Raw genomic sequence first — 23496 nt, 5'->3', positions numbered from 1 at the left:
AAGGAATATTGTCCCAACAGGGCTAAGAATGAAGTGGATGTGATGCTTACCTCTGGAACTCTGTGGAGATTCTTTATATTCCACATGTTTGGAGGCATGATTGACGCCTGAGGTCTGGATGCGACTTAAACTAACAAGGGAGAGTTAAGTGCTTAGCAGATAGTAGATGATCAATAAATATTTGCTGAATGAGTGGTAAGGTTTTAGCTCTGGCGAATGGAAGGTTTCCATTCTTAGGCAAATAATTCCAAAGGTATCAATTTACAATACTGTTTCCTAAATGTGTTCCATGAAAAAACTAACTTCTCAGAATATTAAGTTTTAAAGTCAAAGACTATTTTAAACAAGTAAGTTATGGATGTGCAGAGTTAAATAAAATTAATTGAGTTTGTATTGCAAGACTTCTCAGAGACTTTTTTGTAATATGTCTTATGAATCTCTGAAAGAGAGGTGGCATGTAGACTTCCAAGATTACTTGACCATAGAAGTCTCTCCTCAGCAATCACCTTTCTTTCCCTAAGTATCCCATGGACTAGTGTTATGAAGAAGATATATTAGGAAATATTGAAATACAGAATTACATAAAAATCAATAGACAAAACAAGACATTGATGGATTTGGGTGCTTTTGGGGGAAAAATATTCTTCTTAGGAGTTTCTAGGATTTCAAAAGCAAACACTAAAAAAAATTAGTGAACCCCCATTGTACTCCTAATGTTCATCTCCAGAGATTAGAGACCAAGAATCAAGAATCTTCGTTAATTTCTGGTCCACAGTTGGATGCTAGGGTAGAAAAATTGGAGAGTGTGAGACATTTTCAGAAAAAAATATATGGGATGAGGAAGATTCTGAGCCAGAGGCAGTTAGTCATTGCATTGCCTATGTGTTATTAATGTAATTTCTTCCACTTGAATTCCCATGGGGAAAAAGAGTTGTCTGTGTGCGGAGAGTGGGACATGATGGTGGGAGGTGTAGGAGGAGAGAGATCTTGTTTTTCTCATACTAGAAGATATTATACATTCCCATGTCTTGTCTCCCCCTATTTAAAGGCAGGATGTGCGCCTTGATTTACGTTTGTACTGGCATATCTCTTACGGCATGTGGCATATAGTAGATGCTTAGTAAATGTTTGAACTGAATTGAAGTAAGAGTATCTGATGAAATGAGTCAGGGCTTGTGTTCTTGCAGTGCTCATTTTTACCAAAATGGCAAGATTATAGCTCCTTCCTCCTCTTTGGGTGAGTAATCTGGGGTAACTGGATTGCTCCACTTTTGAGATATTTTGTTGACATTGTCACATGGTGTTTCAAGGTGCTTTATACCATGTTTCACCAGAGTGGATACCAAAACTGATTCTAAGAAAAAGCCCCATAGTTGTTCTTTACAGGGGAGGCCACCTACAAGATTGCAAAGCCTACAGTTCTGGAAAAGGAGGGGAAAACTGGCAGAACAGCTATGAAAAAAAAAAAAAAACCATTATGAAAGCCTTTATTTCCAGGGAATTAGGAGGCTTAATGATAATATCAAATGAATTGATATTCCATGCCTTTCTGCAGCTTTTCATGAAAAAGGAAGCTTGACTTATTTCAAGTCAGATCGCAGAATAATGTCATCACAACAGTAGCTAATAAGCTTCTTACAGAAATAAGACTCCTGGAAAAGAAATTCAAAATTAGTGGATAATGTGAATGTGTTATATGAACTTTGAATGTGTTTGAAACAATAGTACTTAATGAAAGTATTATGAAATCTTAGAGAGCATTTTAACTGTTTAACAACTGAATACCTATAGTGACAAAGTACTATGCTTGTCACTATGGTACAAAAATACGTAATATGTGTCTTTTACCTTCCACGTTGTTTAATAGTTGAAGTAGAGTGACAGGGATGCCCCAGGATAATAAAGTGGGTGAGGGGTGGCAGGGCAGGGAGAAGATCTGAATGATGGCTGACCAGGGAGTCTGTGGATTTCGGACTTCTGCACTAACTCTAATGTAGTGATGTGAACATGCTGATTCCCAGCCCAGACACTGGGTTGGCTTTGAGAATCCTAAACGGGATGTGTGTGTGTCTGTAGATAGGCAAATTCAGAAGTATTTAAATGAGTCATTTTGACAGAATGGCCAATTCCAAAGGATTCCTTGAAGGAAAATCCCAGTGCTTATTAAAAAAATAAATCAGAGGGATCTAGACATCACACACATTCTAGCACCTTCTGACAAATTTATTTCATCTCTCTCGAATGTATAAATTCAACATTTAGAATGAAATTGAAACAGCCGCTTCACAAACATTATGTGACATAGGAAAAAGATTATGAACCTGACAGACCTGCACTGGCTCAAATCCTGGCTCCAATATTTAGCTCCTAATTGACCATTGAGGGACATTTCTTACTTTCTCTGTGCCTCTGTTAGCTCCTGTGGAGCAGGATTACAGCATCTAACTAACCCAAGGGATTATTGTAAAAGAGGTAACATATATAAGGGTAGGCTCTTTCCTTACATCCTCTCATGGAACTCCGCTCTGCTCTTCTACAGCACATCTTGCAATTTATAATTCAGTCGTTATAAAACCAGCTCTTTCATGTCTGCCTCCTCTGCCTTCTGCTGAGAGATATGCTTCCTGAGGGAAGGAATCCTGCCTCTCTTCTTTACCATGGTATTCCCAGTGCCTGGCATCGTCTATGAGTACATGCTGCCCAGAGGAAGTCAGAGCAGTATGTGGCTGGTATCAGGTATACCAGATAACTTATAAACATAGCTTCCTTTCTTTCTCATACACAGACACCTGACAGTTTTCTTTTCCTTGCTCTGTTCCTATGAGTTTGGGGGAATTTCTCTGCTTCCTTTATAATACATGATATTACTGGCCTACTAGTTGGTTCTAACACTTTCTAGGGGCTATTCATAGTAGCACAGACTTTCTTAACATCATCAACATCAAATTCTTTCTGAACTAAAAACATAATCTCTACTACTTTTACCTGTCCTTAAAACTGGAATTTTTCCTGAATTGTTTCTTAGAGATAAAAAAGCAATTTCCAGGTCTACTTATATTATTTTGGAAATGCTTATTTCATTTTGCTTAAGTTCATAAGACAAATGAACTATTAGGCAGATTATTGGTACCTTTGGACTGCTATTATACCATTCATTATTTCATGTATTAAGTAAGAAACCTAAACCCTACATTAGATCCCTACATTATATTTACCCAAAGGCAGAAGGAAAATTAAAGGTATCATCCAACCCATTGTTTGCTCATTATACTCATTTTCATGTTGACTGACTTCTTTATGAAATAACAATATTCCTTTATTCCATCAACCCAATGACGGCACTAAAATAGATTACGGCTTCAGGTTTGTCTTCTGCTTGCATTCACGGTGAGAGCTCTGAAGAACTGCACATTTCCAGGAGAGGGGTTTCCATGGAAACCTGGACAAAGGCAAAGCAAAATAATTCTTCAAGGCCCACAGGAAAAAAAAAATCCACCATGCTTTTTGTTTGCAGTTCTGTGTCCCCCGAGCAGTGTGGCTAGCTGGCACTGTCCTTGGCTCTCTAGGAATTCCTGTCTGAGATTTATATATAGCATTATGCATCTTGGAAATCTGCAAAATAGGATTTGGGGAGTCTGACTAAAAAGTTATTTCTCAGGAGGACTCTAACCCGGAGGTTTTTTACGATAAGATTAAAAAAATAATCAAGCATACGTTTAAGCAGCTGCTGAATTTATGAACATGGAGTTGCTCTTCAACTTCTAAAGTCTTTGAGCTAGATCTCAAAGAGGAGAGTTTTAGAGCAAATACGTGAAATCGATCATTAGAGGCAATTTGGCCTGTCAAGACAATTTGTTAGTTGAAAAAAAAGACCAGGTCAAGTGATTTCTGATGAATTTTCAGGTCATTCCTCTTGAATAAAAGGAAGTCAGGGGGTTCATATGAATTCCTTTGGAAAATGATGTGTCTCTCCCATTGTTTGCAAGGTTCCAAAGCAGTCTGACTGTCTTATTTATGCATCTTCCATTGTACCTATCATAGTACTTTGAAGCTCTTTTGGGGCCTGGACTGATACAGTGAAAAGCACCCACTATGCTCTCCCAAGGGCGGCGGGGCGGGGGGGGGGGACGCTCTTTGGCACCACAGTCAGAAACCGAAACCTCTGTGTTCTGAGGCACAACTCCTGATACCATTTAATCAATTCTCACTTTCCTTTCTTTTCTTTATTGAACTTAATTGCAATCATGTCAAAAAATATTTTCACCCTTCGATTCATTCTCTCAACAAATAACTTCTGAATCATTATTGTACACTAGGTACTATGCTAAGAACATGCCCTCAGGGAGTCCATCAAGGACTGCCAGATTTTTAAGAAATGAAATAACACAAAAGAAGAACACAACAACATGTGACAATTACTATATGCTGTGAAATGCCATGTTATCAAGGCTTGTTCAGGGTTTTACGGCAGGCCAGAGCCCAGCACCGGGGCCTACTCAGCTTCATGGTGGTGTAATAGGGGGAGTAGATGTGGTAAGCCCTTTAAGAAATGATGTTTGTTCTGAGTCCTAAAGGACAATTAGATGTGAATCAGGCAGACAAGTCAGGGAAACACATTCAGAGGAAATATAAGAATACGGGATAGAGGAGAATGTCACCGTCTCCCATGCTGAGCATAGGTCCTAATGCAGGGAGTAAGAGAAGTGCGTAGGAGAAGGGAGCAGGAGCCATGTTCTCAAGGAGGCTGCAAAGGCAACGAGTGTGACTTTGAGCCTAAAGTGTGAGGCCAAGGGCAATGTTGATGAGACATGATGAGGGGCAAACCTAAGGCTGGGGAGCCAGGGATGGAGAGGGGGGCTACCTCTGGAGGCTGGTTGGACCTGGTAACCCATTGTTCGGGTGGGGGTATAAAACAAAGGGACTTTCTTCACAGGTTTCTTTCTAATGCAGATGCCAGAAAGACACTAATATTATTAAGTGAAATTGGTTTGAGAGGCAAACAATCCATAAAGGTGAGGATGCCTTTAATCCTTATGCTGCGGGATTGCTCACATGACTCAGGCAGACTTCTTCATCTATTTGAGCCTCCATGCCTTTGAAATGATGACATGGGATCATTTGGCGGATTAAATGAAATAATACTTATCAACCATTCGCACATCTACTCAATTTCTATTTTGTGAGTGTTTATGATGTACCAGGGTAAGGGATTCAGAGGTGTCTAAGACAGTTCCTGCCCGACTGGAAACTCTATTGGATGAATGGGAAGGTAGGTAGAAACAAGGTAACAAGTAAGTGAGTAAGTCAGTTGCAGATTTAGAAGAGTGCTTTGAAAAAAATAAATAGGTTGACATGGTAGAGATAATGTTGAAAGCTCGACATTTTTTAAAAAATATTTTTTTTTTATTTGAGAGAGAGAGAACACGCATGAGTGAGGTGGGGGTGAAGGACAGACGCAGAGGGGGAGAGAGAATTCCAAGCAGGCTCAGTGCTCACTCAGCCTGACGCGGGGCTCCATCCCAGGACCCTGAGATCATGACCTGAGCCAAAGTCAACAGTCTGAGGCTAAACTGACTGAGCCACCCAGGTGCCCCAAGAGTTCTCCTTCTTGGTGTGTTGTTAAGAAAGGCTAAAACCTGTAAGGGAACCAGGAACAGCTATTCAGTGGGGGAAAAGCATTTCTGGCTGAGAGAACAGCCAATTCAAAGACTCTCAAGAGGGAAAGAATTTTGAAGGGCAGTACTTACTTAGCTACTTAGCCGTTCCTCAAATACAGTAAGCATATGATAAATAAAATGTATTTATTAATTGTTTGAATAATATATATTTAGAAACAAGGAAGCATCTACTTGATTTTATGCTATGGAAAACTAGCTTAACAAAATATCTCTTTCATTTGTTACATACAGTAGTCAGAACAATATTTAAAATTGCTGCCTTTACAAAAATATCTTCATATTTAAGATATAAATAAAATTGTTAGTGCAGAGTGGGGGAGGAGTTCTATAAAGCAGTGTTGAGGTTTATGAGCCAGGAATTCCCATTGGAAATGATGTGATTAATATTCTTCTCATTCAGCTCTGGAAATATATTTTTCTTTTCTTTTTTTCCCAATTATCTTTTTTATTGTTTGAATCCAACTCAACCTTAACACTAGTTCAAAGATCCTTTAAGGATGGAGACTTGTTAACCACCTTTTGAAGTCCAAAATTTATAAAACCATACGGGGAAAACTCTATTAACCTCTGTGCTTTAGTAGTAATCTGTATTATTAGTCACTTTTGCAATTTTTTTGCACAGCAAAAGAAATATATCATTTAAATGATCAAAAAATGATTACTCAGTATAGATTTAGTGTTACATGTTTTTAAAAATTGCAAACGAAGGATGTTGTATAGGCAAAATTTTAAGTGACTACACCGTCCTGTTGTTCACAAATCATGTCTGAGACTTCACTGTTATTACATGCCAAGGAAACAATTTACAAACTACTTCTGTAACACATCAACAAAGGCATCTGAGTTTGATACGAATCCTGGTTAAGAGATTTTCCTACCGTTTATTCTACTTATCTTCTTGAAGTTGAATGTGGAATAAAAACGAATTGTACATACGTGGCAGTTATAATTTTAAGATAGAAAATGTAGAAACATTAAATTTAGATAAAGATAAATGCATGGAATGTTTGAAAGCATGTTGCTAATATAAGTTAAAATATTAAACATCAAACGAATAACCAAAGAAGAGATAGCTAAGCAGACATGAGAACCACAGAAACCAGGGGTAGGGCTGCTCTAGATGAATGACAGCCTCCACGTCTGCTCAGAGTGAACCCTAACGAAGAGCTAATGAAGATAAACAGTCTATTTAAGTGCTGCTGGAAAATTCCCCTTCAGCCAGCAGCTGGCATGACTGTTGTCATTCAAAGGGCATAAGTAAATGTCGTATAATTGAGTCATTGAGAAACTGAGATGACAATGGGCTGCATTCTCATTAACACTTTCCCAAAACTCTTCCTTGGGCTATTAAATACATGATGTTTAACAGTGGTATGAAGCTAAAGAAAAACTACAAGAAATCAAAGTTTAAATAGGTCTCAGCTCTTTAATTGGAGGTTCCAGAGAAGTTGGCTGTGACTCTTGCATACCAGGTGGAGTGTAATTCTATGAAATGGCGCTGACAGGAATCTGCATCACCATCTTTTGGAGATAGGGGAAGTGCAAACTTCATGTGAGACAGTGTGGTGCTTCAGTCAAGCACAGAGATTGCCATATCCCTGCAGACAGTGCCTTCTAAGTGCCCTTCTTGCCTCTGTACAACACAGGAAGAGTGTCCTCACATTTTTAAAGGAACCCTAGGCCAGCAAGGTGCCCTTCGCCAGAATTAAGCTGGGCATTCTCATTATACCTCTACTTCCTGCTTCCTCATTTGCTTCTGGCTTTCATCCATGACTATTAACTAGGGCACTTATTCATTCATTAGTTGGCGTCTTCTAGCCTGACACTATAATTGACCTTGGCTTTGCCCATTGGTTCTCTTTCCCTCTTGGATTTAATTGAACTCTGTGTCTTTGGAACTAACACACATTCTCCTGGTTTTAGCCTTGCTACACCCTGCCCTGAGGCTAGACTGTTATTAGGCATGCCCAGCAATATAGTTCTAGGAAAGAGTCTTTAATAATAGAGGTTTTAATGCCAAACCCCATACATCCTCTAGTGACGATCAGAAATAGATCATTTCTACATCCTTCAAGCTCAAAAATGTTCCTAGCAGATTCTCAGAATCTTAATGAGTACTTAAATTTGGGTTCCGTGACACAAACTACGTAGCTGATCTATGGGAAGCAAGATCACCTGGAATTATATCAAGACAACCAAGCTGATTGTCCTGCATATAATTGAATATTTATATAATTCTCATTAAGGATGTCCATTAGTTATGAACTAGAAAAAAGGAAAATTGGTTTGTAAACATCACAATAAATTACATATGGTTCATGTGTTAATAGAAACCATGAAAACATAAGTTGTTTAAAAATTCTCTGACATTTCATGAAATGATTATTGTTTTAGATCAAAATATAGTCAAGGTTATCTTCGATATGTGAAATGTGGTTATGATGGGAGTCTTATTCCACAGCCCACACACTGAAACCAGCCTCCCTGTCTTAGTCATACATTAAATATGTCCAGTGGTGGATGCTGTTTCCACCCTCTGGGATCACCCTGGGTCCCCTCCACTGAGTCTGAACCCCCTCCCCAGCTTCTTTGCTAACAGTTTTGCCACTGACAGCTGTCACCTGCAGCCTTCTTCCAAGGACTATCTTTGGGCTTCTAAGCTCTTTGGCCCAGCAGCTGGGAGACTGGATTGCTAGAAGGGTCTGGGAATTCACACTTTCCAGGGTGGACCAGGTCAAGGACTGACTGTCATGAGAACAAAAGCCCAGTTCCAGGGGGGTTGAACTCTGAAGATGACTACCACAGGTACAATTTTTAAATGATTCCGAGAAGCAGGCTTTTCACATTTTTACATGGTTGAAGTGAGACTCACCGTACATTTGATTTGTCATACTTTAATTGGCAGTAGTTTTTCTTAGTACATGTAATAATGATGTATCTACACATTTGGTGTTGAATTAGAGTCTATGAAATGAAGGATTGTAACAGAGTGAACAAAACCTTCTGTTTGAAATCAGGGAAGAATTGTGGGAAGAACCAGCAGCTAAGCCTGTAGCCTATGCAAGAATCCAGAGGATCAGTCTATTGTTTTGAAGGTACATTATGTGCAAGTTAAGGCCAATCATACTAAGACATTAGAAGGAAGAGCCACTTATATTTAGGTCCCTACTATGTGTCTAGCACCTAGGTCCTCTGCCTCAATAACTCTTTCATTCTTATTACAACCTTTTGGACCATGAGGTAACATAATCAGAAAGAAATTTTCTGTGGAAGACAGCAATCCTGACCTAAGCACGCACTTGCGAATCACCACATCTATTGGTATCAAAATGGTTTTACAACCATCTGCTTTTGATGACTGTAATTCTCCCAGCAGCTAGCCCCCATCCTAGGCCTGAAGACACTAGCTTTTGGAGCATGCAGATTTGGGTCCAGCTCAGGCTCTTTGATTTAATTGCTGCATGATGTTGAGCAAATTACTTACCATTTAAAAATACTTTGAAAAGAATTATACCTATTCCTAACAGCTGTAGTATATGTGTACATGTAACACGCATAATAACTATTAGTTCACCTCCCATTCCCTCCTTTCTTTTCATTGTAAGATGTATTTTCTTAAATAACAACAAGGCATCTGAAGTCGGGAAAACAAACCCAGGGGTTTGAGATCAGTGGTTAAGTTCAGGGACCAGGCTTTGCCCTGGGCGACAAGGACATTCTTGTCCAGCCATTGGGAAGGCAGTGGTCATGAAGAATTGGACTGTACAAGTTTAGCCTCTTATATCCACTCTGTCCAGGGCCAGAACTGGCATAAAGTAGGAGACAGCTTCCAGGCTGCGATTAGGGAGCTGTGACCCTGAGTCAGGCCGACCACATTTGGGGGCTTTCCTCTGTTAGTCAGGTCATAATCTATTCCTTTCATGAACTCCAAGATTTGAAAGACTTTTTCTTTTTCTACTAAATGGCATTTAATCACAATTGGATGGTCCCATTTTTATTCATCTATATATACTTTCAAATGGGGCTACCGCATGTCATAAAATAGCCAGGTTTGCCACTTTGAGTTGATATAATTCATCTGTCCTTTCCACAAATATCTCCTGTTCCCTTTCTGTGTACAAGCAGCGTGTGGGTAGAGGGAATACAGTGTGAACACTGTGAACACTGTTGTTTCCCTTCCTTGAAGCGTCTACCCTTCAGTGGAGGCAAAAAACAAGAGCTGAGTGTTTTGATTTAGGAAGGAGGCTGGGGCACGGTGGGAATTGGGAGGAGGGGCTCCTTTAACCTCTTTTGTGGCATGATACCCTCCTGAGAAAAAAAATCTTACATGCATGAAATACAATGCATTGCATTACAAAAGGAATGGATTATAATGAGACACAGTTCTACCCACAGAGACCTTATGAGTCCATGCATTTTAGGTGAAGCATCCCTGGGAGGAAGTTTGTTCTAAGCTGAGGGAAAAATCAGCAAGAAATAGCCAGATGATGGAAGGAGACAGAAAAGTGTTCTGTGCGAGATAAACATCACGTGCAAAGAGCCAGCCATAAGAGGTCAAGGCACAGGGTTTGGTTTCCCGGCTCAAAAGCTGAGGCTGCTATAGGTCCCCCTAAAAACAAAAGGTTTAGTTGTTTTGAACTAGTCTATGAACCCACAATATAGACACACGGGTGATTTCTATTAGGTTTTATTACATACACAGTACATAAAAATCTTTCAGTGAAATGCTCTCTGTGGTTATATATATATATATCAAACTACTATTATTGTCACCATTGAAAATGAAAATGATTTAAATAGATGAAATATAATTCTTCATATTCTTTATACATTAGTTCTTTATAAATTACTCAATAAAGAATTAAGTCACAGCTCGGGACCTATGTATATGTTTATAAGATATTCTCTCCTTTTACCCTGGAATTGTCACTCTGAAATCCATTTGGTAGATATAGCCAGCAATAGTGGGTCTCTGCTTTTTTTTTTCCCCTCTAGTATGTTTCTGGAGATTGGAGCACTAAGCAGATTTTCAGGAATGTATTTTATATATCAGATGCGTGCTTATCACATAGACACTCAATAAGTACTTGTTGATGGAATAAGAAATACTTCTCACCAACTAGTTAAAAAAATAACAATGCAACCGGAGCATGCAACAGTTTAGTTCCTGTGTAACGTCATAGAAAGAAAGAAGTTGGAATTGTGACCTTGTTATCTGTGGCCAAAAATCCTTAGGCTCAGTTTCTTTCTGGGTCAAACAGGAATATGAACGCTTATCCTTTGAGATTAAATAAATAAGGGATGTGCAGCACTTAATACAACACACTTCGTACAAAATAGCCCCCTCTTCTTCTGCCTGGAATTCCCTGACTCTCCGCCATACCCAGCACTTGCACAGAGAGCTCCACAGTTTGTAGGAAGGAGTAGAAGGTTAGGGAGAACAGAAGGTTTGAGCCGCGAACAGAGACTAGAGGCCCCCTGTGATATTTCTGAGACTGTTGATATGAAGATTGTAGTTTTCTAGATACTTGAGACAGTTTTGGGTGAAATATGTAAGAATGTAATTGTTGACAGGTCCCATATAGAATGGCTGTGGTCCTAAGACAGTACTGAAGGGACAGTAAGGTTAAATAGCTGCAAATGTCTTCTTAAATCTGTTTTCTAAGATGGAACAATGCAGACTAAAAGAGGTTATGTATACATAGCAATTGTTCTTCAGATATACTTTAAATTCTTAAACTTGATCCAGTGTGACAGACTATGTTGGGGACCTATTTGGTGTCAGGCCGTATACAGTACTGCAGATTCCGAAGCAGGTAAGATGTGTTTCCTGGCCTCAAATAAATCTCAGTGGCATTGAGCGTTGGGGAGGGGGTAGGGAAACGGAGAGTGGGATGCTGGGGGCCCAAAATGCGCAGAAATAGCTAAAAATTCAGTGATGTGAATGCCAGTATGGTTCCAGGGTAGAGACACTTATTATAGGTAAGTGAGCTATGTGATTCTACCTGCCAGGGCGGGGGAAGGAGCCTGTTGGGAGGCGACAGGTTCTGGGACTCTAAAAAGAATTTCATAGACCCAGGTGGGAATCATATATATAAGTTTGGGGCTGGGGACAAAATCCAGTCTGAAGAGAGGTGAAGAGATTTTCTGTAAAAATCAAGACAGAATGCTGAATTATGAAGGAAATGAGGAGACTGTATTGGAGCATAATGGTCTTTTTTGCCCTCTGCATACGCGCGCACACACACTCTCAAACATTCCTCAGCAGTTTGAAAAATCTGTTTCTCAGCCTTGCTATTTACATCAGGAAAAACAACTGTGTCCCAATATTCTGTCATTTTGTCACAGAGAAAGAAAAAGTTCCATTTGCAGGCAAATGAATTGAAGCTTGATTCACCTTCAGGTGGGCTTCCCTTACATAGACAAAGGAATTTGGGAATTCTATTGCTAATGGGCACTCTAATCCTCACATTGAAAAGATAACTCCACATGGTGCTTCTCTCTGTCCACCTTTGAAGCATCTGCTTCCTAGAAATCTTGGTAGAGTACTGTTAATTGATCTTGAATTCGAACAGACCAAAGCAAAAAAAAAACAAAAACCAAAAAAACTGACCTTTAAAGTGGACAAATGTATTTAATTGCTTAATTGTGAGGAACAAGACAACCGAAAAAGGCAAAATCAGTGGTGCTGTGCTAAACCAACAGAGAACCTTTGGAAAAAACCATTGCCATGACAGCAATATTCATTGTTTAGCTTAATTAGAACCGGCTCCCAAGCTGCAGCCCCCTCCAGAGCAGGGAAGGTAAAGACACCCACAAATGCAGTCGCCCTGCTTTTGGCTTGTAGATTTGTTTGTTTACCACCAATCCTTGCCCCTTCCCATTAGCATGCCTAATGTTCCACTTCTTCAGAGGACCCCCTGCTGGTTAAGCAATTATTAAATGTGACTCCCTACAGGCTGAGTCCCCCAGATATTCGGGCTTTTGCAGTGGGAATGGGGGTTTGGGAGCTAAGGGGGTTGGGAGGGGGAAGGCGGCTGGTGAGTGAGTGCGGGTTAGGGAATGATTGAGCCTGCTGCCGCCTTCCACCTCCCCCTTCCTTTGCTGGAACCCCTTGGCTCCTCTGCAGTCACCACACTCACAGATAGCTTGGCAAGTAACAGAAAGTGATAGAAGGAGAGGTGGAATTGAGGATTTGGGCAGAGAGAGACTCCAGTTTCTCTGTAAAATCTCTGAGGCTGTTGATTTGAAGATCTCTGTTGCCCAGATGCCTTTCAGGTTTTGGAGTTAGATTGGTACACATTTTCATTTTAAATGCCAAAGTTACTCAAACTTCTCCACAAAACAGTCACATTCTAAGGGATTGTTTAAAAAGAATGTATTGGGGCACTTGGGTGGCACGGTTGGTTAAGTGTCAGATGCTTGGTTTCATCTCAGGTCGTGATTTCAGGGTTGTGATCTCAGGGTCGTGAGATTGAGCCCCATGTTGGGCTCTGCGCCCAGCATGGAGTCTGCCTGAGACCCTTTCTACCTCTCCCTCTGCCCCTCTCCCACACTCTCTAAAATAAATAAATCTCTTAAAAAAAAAAGAGAAGGTATCACTTCCATTACTAATGGATAAGTGCATACCCTCACTGAATCATCAATTGATGGCTTTTTTTTAAGATAAAAAAAATTGCTAGGTTGCAAACTAATTCTAGTCCATGAGATACTCTTCTCCATTAACCTGTGGTTTGTTGCAGTAGTTTCTCTGTTTAGCTTGGCAAGTTAATCTTCTAAAGATTATCTCTTTTGGGAAAGTTCATCTAATGATGATCCTTCCTTTACAGAACTAGACTGAGATTTAAACTGTGCTTCTCAAGAAACAAGTTCTTTAGCTTTTTGACTGCACAGATTTAGCATTTTCCCCCCTCTTTTTGATTATTCATGGACATAATTAAGAAGCTTTTCTATTTGTTGACTGTAGAAACTCTACCTTCCAGGCTCCACATTTCAAAATGCAATAGAGATATCATAATAAAATATGAGCAAGGCAGTAAGCAGGAAATATTGTAATATATTTTTGCAACCCAGGCTTTGAATATAAAAGTTCCCAGATCTCTTCATTATAGTGCCAGCTGATAATGTATTTCTCAGGCTTTCATTTAAAAAAAAGGTTGAGAATCTGCATTTCTGCCGAATGAAGCTGTATATAAATGAAGTATCTGCAACATAATCATAGGAAGCATGTTTTTTGTTTCACCAGTCCTTGCTTATGTTACTCATATGAATAATATGATTGATTTTTACTTTATCTTCAACTGGCAGTGTAGTCATAAATCTATCTGTGAGGTACCCAGTACGGGATAAAATGTTATTTTTCCTCAGTGTGGTCTCATTTGATTACAATTGCAGCCTTGCCTGGCCACATTCCATCCATAATTAATTGTCGCTTTGGTTTCCAGTTGCAGCCAGGCCAGCGCTGTGGCTGTTCACATCTTTAGATAACGGTCTAGTAAGCCAGCTGGCAAGTGAACGGAGACCTTTCACACTGAGCCTAATGGGCGCAAAAGCCTGAGCCTTTGTCAGGGGCAGCTCTGGAAATGATCTTGTGCCAGAGAAGGTTCAGCTTGCTGTGGCTGAAGGTCTCTTTGGCTCAGCACCCTTCTGAGTAAACACCATATGCAGCGAGGTTTCATTTTGCCAACTTATTTCAGTACCTTTCAATCTAAAAGTAGTCTCGGTGGTGAAGGGAAAATGAATTTCTTTAAGGCTTTACCTCAGGGTCCAGATCATTATTTCTTTCCTGTAGCTTGAGCTGTAATCTCATTAGCATTAATGACTGCCATTTTGTTATAATATAGATATTCGTTTTCTATCATATTATTTCTTTCTTGGGCATGTGGTTCCACATTACTCCCAAGAAAAGAATGTCAAGTGTACTGGGCAAAAAGGTTAGGTGCTTATCCATCCACATTGAACTATCCCTGTCGATCACTGAGATTTATTTTTGAGTAAGAGCGTGTTACATTTATCGGTACAAAGCCATACTAGATGTAACTTTAGATGGATATATTTAGTTACTTTATTCACTCTCTGCAGTGCTACCTTAAAAAAGCACACTACATGGGCTGGTATTGTTTGGTATGAATTACGGAAGAATCTCATGAGGGATCAGAATTCTAGTACATTCGTGATTCCTCAAAGAAAATTTAAGCCAGATTTTCAAACTCAAATGTGTTCAGGAGCCACACAGGTAACTCTGAATGAAGTGGACGGAATGCACGATTTTGAGAGACCGTATGAAAAAAAAAAAAAAAAAGCGGACGGTTGGCATGGAGGGTAAATGAAGAAATGAGAGCAAGTAGGTCTAGTCACACCAGATCTTTCTTTTGTCAAAGGAAGCCAGATACCTAGATTTTTATTTGATGCCTCTTGTTTTTAAATGTTGACAGCAGCAAGTAGTTCAATTAAAAATAACTAAAACAAAAAATGATTCCATTTGTGCAAAGGGCTGGATCTGCAAGGTAACTTTATATTGTACTGAAAATCTTATAACAGAATAAGACATCTAAAATGTACTTCTGCCTTTAATAAAATTATAGCCATGTGTATTTCACATTGATATATAAATGTAAAAAAGTGAAATTAAGAAAATAGTAGTGACTCAATTAAACAGATCAATATGTTTTGAATGTCTATAAAAATGTCTCTCAAAACTGTAATCAGAGAATATATCTTCACTCAATTACAGGGAAAGCACATCAGGCTGTGTGCAGAGCAGATGGATTGTGCTGTAGCCTTTCTTTTCCTTCCCTGTCCATGGTTCTTGGTCACACTGCTTGGAAGAATGAAGAGGTAGACCAGATGGAGAGTGGTGGGCAGCAAAGCAAATTTATTGAGTGATAGATAGCAAAGTGATGGTACAAAGCTCCCAAAGAGGGAGGGGACCTGAAAGGGTTGCCATTGGAGTTTCTAAGTCTAGGGGGTTTTATGACATCGTTGGAGGGATGTTTTAATCTGATTAACCTTCAGTGTGCTGGTCACCCAATGAGGTTTTTATCCATGTGCCCATCTACCTGTCAGGTAGCTGTTCATATGGGAAAGGGTGGCGGGCTCCTTCCAGGATGGTGTTTTGTAGCCTTGGGGACCAAGAAGGCAGCTCTAGTGCTACCCTAAGGCATGCCAGTCAGCAGCAGGCCACCGGATCAAGCTTTTTGTTTAAATATCCCACTGGCTGTTGAGCTGGTCCCCCGGGGCCTAGGTTAGGATGTCCAAGGCCATTCCTTTCCTTTCTGTCACCCACAAGTTACTTAACTCCTCCCAGTAGGAAGACTTAAAGCTGGAGCGCTGAGTAAAGCCTAAAATAACAGGATGAGGTCTTTTTCCTTTTAAGGGTAGTTTTCCTCTTAGGATGGCACCCCTTGTCCCTGCCTGCCTTTCTTCTGACTATCCTTCCTTAATTGTATTGTTTCATGGGTTGTATTGTTTTCTTACATGCTCCTCCCCCCCATCCAATTTGGGGCCACTGCCGTATGTCATGAAATGATTGATCAAAAGCAAATTTTTCTTTTTATATTGTTTATAAGTTTATGCCTCTATGTAATTTTCCTTGCATTTCACAGTGTTAAAAAATTTAAAGATTAGCGGAAAATATGATGCTATTAATTCAACAATGTATTGTGTAGTGCAATCACAATGAAACCTAGATTTGGAATTCAACAAACATAGTGCTTTGTTCATGATTGTAAGGTAGGTTCTAAGATGAAAGAGTAGTTCTAAGCAAATTTTGGGGGAGGGATAATGTAGAACGTGGTACATGGAAAATCAAGGAATGTAAGACTATAAACCTTTAGTTCCTTTTATTTTTAAAGATTTTATTTATTTATGCATGAGAGACAGAGAGAGAGAGAGAGGCAGAGGGAGAAGCAGACTCCCAACGGAGCAGGGAGCCTGATGCAGGACTCCATCAAGGACCCCAGGATTGCGACTTGAGTCAAAGGCTGATGCTGAACCCACTGAGCCATCCAGGTGCCTCATTTTTTTTTAAAGGGGTGTAGTAAATAAAGATGTGAGTTTAGGATTTGATATTCTAAGATTTTATTTTATTTATTTGAGAGAGAGAAAGAGAACATGAGCTGGGGGAGGGGCAGAGGCAGAGGGAGAAGGAGGCTCCCTGCTGAGCAGGGAGAAGGAGGCTCCCTGCTGAGCAGGGAGCTAGATTTGGGACTCCAACCCAGGACCCAGAGATCATGACACGAGCTGAAGGGAGACACTTTAACTGACTGAGCCACCCAGGCGCCCCAAGTTCCTCTGAGATATTTTGATTCCAGCCTCTCACGAGCCTTCGAAATCAGCCATGTCCATGGCTCATGGGCCCTTTTTGGGCCCTGTTGCTCCAGGGCTGGGAGGCCCGGGGCTGAGGGCAAGCTTTCCCCCGTTACCCTGCAGCCCTGAAGTTCTTCTCTCCTAACATGGAACAGTCAGCGAACTTAAGCTTAGGTAAACAAAGAAAGGTTGTCTTCATCCACTGGGGTTATCTGCTTGCCTGGTTAGCTTCTTGAAGCAGGTAGAGAAAAGAACTATCTAAAACAAAACACAATTCTATTGTTGTCCTTATTCTTTTACAACAATACAAGTAAAGCAAAAATTAATATCTTAACATAGTATATTGGCTCATAAAACATTTTGAAGTATCTCACTAAGAAAGCCCCAGAAGTATCTAAGATCATACAGAAAAGAAGTAACAGTGGAGGCAAGCAGGATGCAGTAAAGGGGAAGGTATATGTCACTATGGGAAATAATGGGGAGAAAACATTTGTATCTGTCTACCATCTATGTATCATCTATCTCTCATCTATCTGTCTTCTTATAGCTGATATTTATGCTGTTTTCCCAATAAAGTTATAAAAGGTGGAGATTTGGAGAAGTAGTTCCTGAAATTGACTTTACACAAAGCATACCTAAGAAGGCGTTAGCTTCTTTTGCTGGGCAGGTATGTCGACGTGCTTGAAGTGGGGAAGTTTTAGCTGAATTTTACGAAGCAACATTTTTTTTTTAAGATTTATTTATTTATTTCTTTGATAGAGACAGCCAGCAAGAGAGGGAACACAGCCAGCGAGAGAGGGAACACAAGCAGGGGGAGTGGGAGAGGAAGAAGCAGGCTCCTAGCAGAGGAGCCTGATGTGGGGCTTGATCCCAGAACGCTGGGATCATGCCCTGAGCTGAAGGCAGATGCTTAAGGACTGCGCCACCCAGGCGCCCCCGAAGCAACATGTTTTATTCTTATCTGTCTGAATACAATGTTTTTCTTCTCCCAAATTATACCTTAGAAAAAGGAAAATTGCCTACGGTTTAATTAATGACAAATTCTCTCATCCTATAGAGCTTTTTAAAAATTAATTTGCACAACCAAATACAGCCTAGAGTAGGCGTATTTGCCAGAAAACAATTCATTTCTCCACTCAAGAATCTGATGCATCTGTATGCTTTTTATTAGTAGGGGTATTGCCTCATTTTGCAGGTGTTGATGTCTGTAGACAAACATTAAGATCACTTAAAAAAGCAAGTGAGTCACTCATGGAGGCCACATGTACATATTTATGGGGTGATTACAAGGTTTAGTGTTTTGGTTTGTAGTTTGGGTTATAGTTTCCATCATAGATGGATTAAAAGTACTGTACTTTGAAAATTTGAACAGAAGTGAAAAACAGATGGATGTTAAAATGGGTGGATGACAACAAGAAGCTAAGTGATGATAGAAGATGCATGTAAATGGCATGGAAGGGAAATATGCGGAAGTGAGCAAATTGCTGCATGAGATCTAAGAGTGGAAAAGAGCAATATTCTAAAAGAAATCTATTCTTTTAGAAATGTAATTTTAAACAGAGATCTGTTATTAGGTTAAGGTATTAAATATTAGAGAGTAGGCTTCTGACTTCTTTTCTAAAAGTTTATATGTTTAATCTTTACACTTAACCCTGAGAAAAATTAGATAAGATTTTTTAGGGGGTGGGGCTTCCTGCATTCAAGTGTGTAAGGTAATTGGAATTGGGGTTCATATGTACCTGAAAATATAAATGCAGTTCAACCTTAGAGGATTCAATCTAAAGACCTAAGGAGGTCTTAAGCCTGGGAAGATATTAGAGAGTTTGTTAGTTCCCTTTAATATGTGAAACAAATTTTGAGTGTCTGTGCATATGTGCATTTCTTTGGGGTGAGGACACAACATGGCTCTTTTTCAGAAGTATCTCAACATGGTTAAGAACCTGTGCTCCGAAGCACCGTAAGTGAAAAAGTGTGGCTAGCAGACATCCTGGTTTCTCCTAAAGTGAGGAAGGAAAAAAAGTGAGGAGAAAATGTACTCGGTCTCTGGAATCCAACGTGGCCAAAGACGGTACCTCCATCAGAGGTGACAGGTCCAAATAAATATGCAAAGAGCTTGATCCAGGTAGATCTTAAAATCCACATTGTAGGGAAGCACTGAGAGGTAGCAACAGAATTTTCTAGGAAATGGTGACTGTTACAGGGAGGTGAACATCCCCGGTGTTTTGTTCGGAGCAGGAGCTTCCGGTAGGAACCACATAAAGCCCTCGAGGCAGGAACCAGTAGGCTTTTCTAGACCTTGTATCAGGGTATCAAATAGGTAGAGTAGTGGTTCACCAGGGCTCCAGTGCCGGGGAGGGCCTTGCTGTCAGCAGGAAACCAAGGCTAGTCAAGGAGACTGGGTAAACTGGAAGTTGATGCCATGGACACTTTCCAGACTCAGGTTGGCATATCCTGCTTATCTCAGTAATAATGAGCCCAGAAGTTAGGTGAGTCAGAGCCTGTGGCTAAACAAGGCTGGAGAAAGGCATGATCTGGTTAAGGTCGGGTTCTGTAGCACAACGCCTTAAATTGCAGTCCGTTGGTGATCAGATATTTACTCTAGGTCACACTTATTTGTGAAGAGCTGTGATTTTCGTATTGCCTTAATTATATTTTATTTTGCTTGTTTGACACCTTGGTTTACTGATTACTTGTGGTGAATAGACAAAAAATACATATTTGGGTATCCTGGACACTTTTTTATAACTTAAGAGAATAATTTTAAATCAAGAGGACAAATGATGAATCCAAATGCCAGTGAATCCTCAGGCTGCCATCACGCTCTATATTGTGTGACTATCAACTTTGTTTTAAAGGAAAGAAAGCAAATACTACAAATGAATTTTACAGATACTAATCAACTATTTCCCCCACCAAATCCTTATAATCACTGAATATTTGAGTTTCAAAGTAAAGGTGAAAAGATAAGCTTTATTAGGATATAAGGCAAAAGCCTTATAATGGTTCATGGGAGCAGGATACCAAATTCTCTAATCATCCCACTGGAAATTTCCTGAAAGAACTGGCTTAATAGTCATAAAATCATTCCTGTTAGGCCCCGAATTATTTCATTTGCCTAATTAAAAAAATGCATGTATGAACCAAAGACTATCATGGTTTATAAGTGTGTTGGGCCACCAGTCTCTGTCTAAGAGACTGTATCCAGCACAACTGTTTTTATACCTTGACAAAATTCTTTTCCTGTCCTATTAGATTAAATCTCTAAAAATCCACTGACTGTCATGTTAACACTGACTCTTATTTTTAATGGGTGAAGGAAAGGAGGAAAACAACATGTTTTGTCATGAATTTTATTTAAACAGTTAAGCATCTAGTTAATTTATTATGATCTCATATACGGTGTCTTTTATGTGCAGGATATGGAATTTCATTTCCCTATGCCTAAAGCTGAAATACTATTATTTCGTGTTATCATGCTATATTTCCTAAATGGTTTCAGTTTGCCAATGCTGGACACAATTTGTTTCTGTGTTGTTGTTGTTTTTAATCTGCCTTTGAATTGAAGATCCTGAACAAAAAATTACACTGGGTTTCACTGAAATTATTAGATCATCAAAATTTTCGGAAATATTAGCTTGAAATATAAGAATCAAATAGACATTAGTTAGTGAAAGGAAACTTTTCTCTAAAGCATAATGCAGCAAATGACTGTTACCCATAGATAGTTTAGAGTGTAAGCATGTGTACATTTGCTTGTGTGTATATGAACTCGAAGCAGACCTCTAATTTTTCAATAGGAAGAAAACACTTTACGTGGGAATGTACATTGGGTGGTCTTGATATCGGAGGAGCAATGATAATAAGACTTTGCTTCAGGATATTTGTAGTTAATGTAGTGTGAAAATTGGCTTGGTGTGTTTAAAACAATGGCGTAGAGAAAACGAGGGTCCTGAAAACGTGTGATTTAATAGGTCAAAGAGCTACTGTAAGCCTCTAGGAGGAAAGTAGTTGGGGGAATTTGGAGGAATTTACTTTTAAAGAAAAGCAAAAGAAAGAAAAGAAAAAAAGGCAGGTAGAGGTTTCAGGATGGAAAAATAATAAATTGCCACTAGTTCTTGTTCCTGGAATAAGTCTCTTCCCATCCAGGAGGACATTACAGACACATCTCATTTCATTATGCTCCTCTTTGTTGTGCTTCACAGATACTGCATTTTTTTACAAACTGAAATTTCAGGACTTCAGTGGAGGAAGTAACTGCAGATATAGTAGAAACAGCAAGAGAACTAGAATTAGAAGTGGAGCCTGAAGATGGGACTGGATTGCGGCCATCTCAGGATAAAACTTAAAGGGAGGATGAGTTACTTCTTATCACGGAGCAAAGAAAGTGGTTTCTTAAGACGGACTCTAGACCTGGTGAAGATGCTGTGAAAACTGTTGAAGCGACAACAAAGTATTGAGAATATTATACGAACTCATATGATAAAGAAGCAGCAGGGTTTGAGAGAATTGACTCTAATTTTGAAGAAAGTTCTACTCTAGGTAAAATGTTATCAAACAGCATCACATGCTACAGAGAAATCGTTTGTGAAAGGAAGAGTCCATGGATGTGGCAAACTTCACTGCTGTCTTATTTTAAGAAATTGCCACAGCCACCCCATCCTTTGGCTACGACACACTGATCAGTCAGCAGCCATCAACATCCAGTCAAGACCCTCCACCAGCAAAAAGGTTGTTGATTTGGTGAAAGCTCAGATGATGGTTAGCATTTTTTAGCAATAAAGTATTGCTCACTTAAGGTATGTACATTGTTTCTTTTAGACGTGATGTTAGTGCACACTCACGACTACGGTATAGTGTAAACATAAGTACGCAGTACAAAATCAGAAAATTCATTTGAGTTGATTTATTGCAATATTCACTTTGTTGCAGTGGTCTGGTACTGAACCCATAGTATCTCTGTGGTATGCCTGTATTAAAGAGTAGACTCCTCAAGGAATTAACTTTCATAAAGAAGGGAGGGTGTTGGGGTTAATGTAGAGCATGAAATAAGCCATAATACCTGGCTTGCTAAAATGTAACACGGAGGCTGCTGAGGGCAGGGAAGCTTTTGGAGAAGGGCGTAGGCCTTTGGAATGCTGAGGCCTGTGCGACCACTCTGCCGTTGGAATGCCATGGGGAGTTGCCTTCCCGAAACTTCCCCTAGCCCAAACAGTCGCCCTGTGAACTAAGAGATGTAGGCATTGTCCCCTAGGCTATGTTTAGCGGGACTCATAGAACACGCAGATTAGCATATTGTATCTTTCCCGTAAACAGATCCCCCCAGTTTCAGTAAGACCCCTTGTCACACATGGCGTGCTTGAGAAACAGTGATGAGGATTTTTGATTATCCTGAAGGACCAATGAAAGCGGGAACAAAGAAGGGCAAAGGGGCTTCCCTTCTGACCTTTGGCCCCTTTGGCTTCTCTGCTTTCCCGGCAAAGTTTGGAGTAATCTTTCATCTGTTGGTACAGGGATTGCTGGCCATTTTTGGCAAGTGGTGATCCCGACGGGCCATCTTGCACGGACACTGTATGGACCCCCCGAAAACGAGACGTCTGTGAGCAGTAAGTTGGCATCAGCTCATGGCTGAGTTCGGAGAAGTTTCAGGTTTGGGTTTTTTTACGGAATTAAAAATTCTCTAAGAACTCCAGAGATGGGGCAAAGCCCCTCTCTCGAACAGAGACATATGTTAAGGTTTCAAAGCAACTCGTAAAGGCTTACCATTGCTACTATATTTGAGAAACGGCTCCTAAAGGTGAGTGGGGCTTCTGTAACGGAGGACCGACTTCACAGTGTGTTAGAGGTTGTTATTGAAGAGAAGCCGTGGTTCCCTCCCTGAGGAACTTAGATTTAGAAGTACGGGAGAGAACTGGAAAGAACTCGGGTAAAAATTGACAATGGGTAGCTAATGGACTTTTTTAAAAGAGGATCCAGGTGGGACATAGTTTGGTATTTAACTAAGTTAAGTCTATCAATTTAATTAAGATAGACTTGTCTTTAAGGTTATCAGCATTAAATCTAAAACTTACTCTATCGAGATTTACTGAAGGTCAAATAAGCTGTTAGCTCTGTTGCAATTTGTTAGCAAAAGGATGATTCATAAATTTGGCATCTAAAGGATTCCTGTGTAACAGTTCACAATTGGTTACTTACTACCTAGTCTTCACTGGAGACTAAGATTTTTAAGAGTGCAAAATTCAGCAACTCTGTATGTAGAAAAGTAGATACATAAGAAAGATACAAGGAATTGGAATTTCATTCTTGTTAAAGGTTAAAGAAGGTAATTTTGCCCTAAATCAGAATGGTTATTGAGAGAGAAATGGCTTGGGACAAAATCTGAATGCAAAAGAAGTTACAGGTTTGTGAAGGGAAATCTTTGGAACAAATATTAGGTGTGGTCAGGACAGACTAAGATCAAAAGGATTTTAAAGGTACAGTGGTAGGATTGAAATTCTCTCCGTTGAAAAGACAA

General features: G+C 39.8%; 1 protein-coding gene across 1 annotated transcript in view; it reads left to right on the top strand.

The window, feature by feature from the left end:
* The window catches only part of LOC148110403 (uncharacterized), a 123033-nt gene extending 100100 nt beyond the window's left edge, over positions 1-22933 (top strand). Inside the window, exons 4-5 of the transcript XR_015723973.1 lie at positions 21188-21781; positions 22496-22933. The gene's annotated coding sequence lies outside the window, so the exon portion shown is untranslated. The remainder of the gene's footprint in view (positions 1-21187; positions 21782-22495) is intronic.
* The last annotated feature ends 563 nt before the right edge of the window (positions 22934-23496 follow it).

This window comes from Ursus americanus, chromosome 3 (assembly GCF_024610735.1).
Source record: "Ursus americanus isolate L20-20 chromosome 3, mUrsAme1.1.p, whole genome shotgun sequence".
In the NCBI taxonomy this organism is placed as follows: Eukaryota; Metazoa; Chordata; class Mammalia; order Carnivora; family Ursidae; genus Ursus; species Ursus americanus.
Note: the sequence above shows the minus strand (reverse complement) of the source record. Positions and strands in the feature narration are given on the sequence as shown.